At 41.4% G+C, this 4,681-nt stretch overlaps 1 protein-coding gene across 12 annotated transcripts in view; it reads left to right on the top strand.

Annotated features, from left to right (window-relative positions):
• pard3ab (par-3 family cell polarity regulator alpha, b) overlaps window positions 1–4,681 on the top strand; it is a 229,154-nt gene that overhangs the window by 101,559 nt on the left and 122,914 nt on the right. The window lies entirely within an intron of this gene.

Raw genomic sequence — 4,681 nt, 5'->3', positions numbered from 1 at the left:
TTTCTTCAGCTCTGGATAATAGCTCCTGAACTTTATTGGGCCGAGCATGACTAAAGATCAGAGGTGTGGACATGTGAACATTACACATCAATTTATCCCTAAGGAAGAAATCTCATCAGAGTCGGTGAGAACATAGGCACGCAGCAGGCTTTTACTAAGATTTAAAACTCTGTGATTGGCTGAGAGAGACATCATGGATTTCAAACACGCAAAGTGGCAGTTGGTCAAGGCCCCTTTTTTAAAATGAAATGGGTTTTGGAAAAAGTACAGTACCTTTTAGGAACAGGTAACAAAGTCATAATACGGTATATTATTACATTACATGTCATTAAGCTGGCGCTTTTATCCAAAGCGACTTACAATTGCTATGTATCAGAGGCTGCACACCTCTGGAGCAACTATGGGTCAAGTGTCTTGCTCAGGGACACATTGGTTGATATATTGCCGTGGGAATCGAACCCTGGTCTCCCACAACAAATGCATGTGTTATATTCACTGCGCCGCCACCTAAAAAGGAGTTGAGAAAATTACATGGGCTTACATTACTAGACAGCAATGCACAAAGATAGTAACTTCTCCACTAAAGTTACATACATTGAGACACAAGACTTACCTGCTACTACAAACCCCCAAGCAGCAGCCGGCATGATGTAGACTCAGATAGCGTCCTCCCTGTTCGATGAATCCTCCAGTTATTAACGATGCCATGGGCCCGTCTGGATCCCATTAACAAATTGTCTTCAAAGGAGACTAATTGAATTAGCGCGGGGATCTGTAATTGAAAGTTTGCTTTGAATGATGCACTGTGGTCTCTCGCGCAGCCGAGTGTCAGCATTTATCAAGCGTCTCTGTGTCGTGACAGATGGGACTGTTGTGCTCTGCAGCTTCAACATTATCAGGAGCGTCAGGTTTACTTAATCCTAAGAAACGGCAACGTTGCCTCATCTAAAACTATGAAACCACTAGAGCAATGTGTCCCTTCAGCCGGACCTCTTACACCTGCATCAGGGTGGCAGAGTCTCTGACCTCAGTGACCCAGGAAGTCAGACGGAGGTTATGGTGAGTGATGTTTGACGATGACTTCCCCTCACACAGAGAAATATGTAGAAGGAAGCTTCTGAGTGCCCTCAGAGAGTGTTTGGGTGGAAATAGGAAGATCTGCCGTGTGTGTGTGTGTGTGTGTGTGTGTGTGTGTGTGTGTGTGTGTGTGTGTGTGTGTGTGTGTGTGTGTGTGTGTGTGTGTGTGTGTGTGTGTGTGTGTGTGTGTGTGTGTGTGTGTGTGTGTGTGTGTGTGTGTGTGTGTGTGTGTGTGTGTGTGTGTGTCGCAGGCCCACTGGCCCAGAAGCCATTTGTAGGTTTTTATTTCTTTTCACTGTTTTTATATTAAAATCGGTGGCCTGCTCTTTTTCTTGTGTTTTTGTGTAATTTTGGTGGTGTCAATCATCAGTATAATGTTGTACAGTGACCTGAAAAAGTGGCATCCCAGAATCAAATGTACTTTTATTGGAAGCTAAGACTTTTTAATGTTTATATACTGTATTACCTAAGACTTTGGAAAATTAATTTCAAGAACCAAAAACAATTGGTACAACACATTGTGAGTTAAAGTTTGTTTTCAAAAGAGATTTGAGGAATTAAAAAAAACTAAAAACATTTTAGCTTTAGTGCCAAATTATCTCTACACATTGCTCTGGAAAAACACTGGACCTCACTATGCGGAAAGCTGAGTTTGTTCTGAACATTTTGATATGAAACACATTGGGATCAGTTATATGTAAACACCTTAAAAATGTCAGTTTAAAGAAGATGTATGAAAATGGCCCTAGACCTGGTTAATAAACCAGTCCTGCCTGTGTGTCTGGATCCGTTCGGATGTCACAGAGTGGTCAGAGTGGCAGGACAGTGGAGTGGGCAGCACTTCATTAAAGTGCAGCACTACTCGGCTCGCTGTCTCTCCCATACATCCACACATACACACGAGGCGCAGACCACTTCATTTAGTCTCCGAGATAGAAAGGACAGGCCCCAATGGATTCTCCCATTAATCTTTAATGAGCCCCCGGGCCAGCCTCTCCTCCTCCACATCCAGGAAACAAACAATGACTCGGCTGGAAAGCAAACGGCCGCTCGTCCTCCTACCTGCCCGTCTGCCGGCTAGCCATTAACCCTCAGACGCAGCATGAATTATGGATGTGGAGATCTATCTCTGGGCTCGGCCGGCCCACTCCCAGCAACGGGAATGGGCGGCGTCTTGATGGTGTGGTTGGGAAAGTGTGGCAAAGCCTTCCTGAGTGTCTCCTGGTGGACTTGAGGAGGGGAAGTTGAAGTAAAAGCCGATTGGTCCATGTGTCAATCAGACTGCTCAACTCTGCGCCAGTTGTTGCTAATGGCTGGGATGAAGCCGGTATGCTTTTCTTCACAGCTGACACCACGTTGTATTTTATTATGTTATATAATAGCCTTCATCATCAAAAGGAGCAGCATAGATAAATGGAAGCAGTAGGCGTGGGTCACAGGGCCGTTTTCATTTCCAGGATTGCTCCGTTGCCGCTGGAAATTCCGCCAGACGTCCCTCTGTTCGATGAGGATGTCCGTCCTCTTCCTCTTTTTTCTGCGATGCGAGACTATCTTTTTAACAATACCAACAGTTTGAACACCAGCCAATGCTACATCATAGCATGAATAAATCATAGTCTGTCCACCAGAGGACTCTCTACAATGTCCCTGTTGGACACTTAGATTTTCTTTTTTGGTATTGTGTTTTTGTTTAAAGGACTTAAAGTTTCACATCTTAAGTTAGTATTTTCATACATTTAATCTATCACAAGGTTGATATATTTTGATGTTTCTCTGTTCTGTTGTGACAATAAAACAAAAACTGCATTATAATATTATTTTAGTGAGGCCTCATATAGAACAAAAAATAACAAATATTAGTGAAATCTGTTAAACATTGCAACGGCCGAAATATCGGAATATCAGATTTTTAAATCAATCGGCCTTTATCGGTCGGGCTCTATTTCACACGCCCTGGGCGCCGGATAGCTCAGTTGGTAGTGCGGGCGCCCATATACAGAGGGACATTACATTTACATTAAATTACATTTTATTTATCAGAACGTTAATATATATTGATGTAACTTCAGTTCTGTTTTAAACTGCATTATCATGTTATTTTAGTAAGGACTCATAAATAACTAATGTTAGGGACATTTGTTTGTATTGTTAAATGTTTCTGGATATATATCTATATCTATATATCTCCAAATATTAGTATCTTTCGGCCTTAAACATCCTTTATGGGTCTATTGCGTTCATCTGTCTTTGGACAAAAGCAACAGGGTGTGGGCAATTGAGAAGAAACCAACCACTGCATTAGATGGAAGCTGTAGATGTGTTCTCATTGGTCGGTTGTAATTAAATTGTTCCAGGATTGATTGGGTATATTGACTCATGGCAGCCACTATAAATTAATAAACCGTATAATAATGTCCAGACGTTCTTTACCGCACCCTTCCTAGTTCTGATTGTGTCTCGCTTTGTTTCTCTAGTTTGACTTACACACACACACACACACACACACACACACACACACACACAGACCCCGTCTTTTTGCAGCTAAATTTATCAGATATATATATATATATATGCTGTATAGTATTTGTTTTGCTGTTGTATAGTATTTGTTTTGCTGTTCTTAATTTATGAATTCCCTGTGTGGCGTCCTTGAGTGCCAAGAAAGGCGTCTTTAAATAAAATGTATTATTATTATTATTATATATATATATATAAATAAATAAATAGAGGCTGGGTATTGAAATAAAGCGCCTGTGAGATGCCTGCATGTACCGTGATGAATGCCGATCTCATTTGCTCCTCCTCAGATAGCGACTCCTCTCCCTCTCTGAGCCCCCCTTCCCCCGTCCTCACTTCCTCATCTCCTGATTAATATTGAATGGTGTTCGATGTGTTTTTGAGGCTCTTTGAGTTGTTATTGTCTCTCTGTCTGCTGGACTTGCTCTTTATCTGGCCCCTTTGGGCTTTAGAATCTGTGCGTGTGTGTGTGTGTGTGTGTGTGTGTCTGTATTCTTGTATGATCGTGGGTATAGGGCTCCTTCATACATTTAACACAATGCCTTAGTAAATAACTCCATGCAGCAATAGTAAATAAATCTCCAGATTTTTTTTGGCAGTGTTGTCTTTATAAATGCTCCTTTTATGAAGCTCTAAATAATCTTGCAATGCAGCTGTCCTCTGATCTGAGAAATGTCTTTGAAAAACCATATTGTCTTCTTTAACGTCTTCCACATATGCTTTTATTTTCAAGTTCATGTTCTTTATTGAGGAATTTGTGGGCTATAGTCCTTATTTGGTGAATCAGGAATATTTGATTTGTCCAAATAATGACCTGTGGAATGGGAGCAGCAAGTTTCTTATTGCATTCATTCAGGAAACATGCATATTCATTTTAAAGGTCCCATGGCATGAGCATTTTTTGTAACATTAATATGAGGTCCCCCAGCCCCAGTGGCTAGAAATGGAGATAGGTGTAAACCGAGCCCTGGGTAACCAAGGCTGAATCCTCGGTAAGAGACTTCAGATGCAGAATTAGGGGACCACTAAGGTCTATATAAAAGAGACTTCAGATACAGTATTAGGGGACCACTAAGGTCTATATAAA

Source organism: Etheostoma cragini, chromosome 12 (genome assembly GCF_013103735.1).
Source record: "Etheostoma cragini isolate CJK2018 chromosome 12, CSU_Ecrag_1.0, whole genome shotgun sequence".
Classification (NCBI taxonomy): Eukaryota; Metazoa; Chordata; class Actinopteri; order Perciformes; family Percidae; genus Etheostoma; species Etheostoma cragini.
This window is presented reverse-complemented; position numbering and strand designations above follow the sequence as displayed.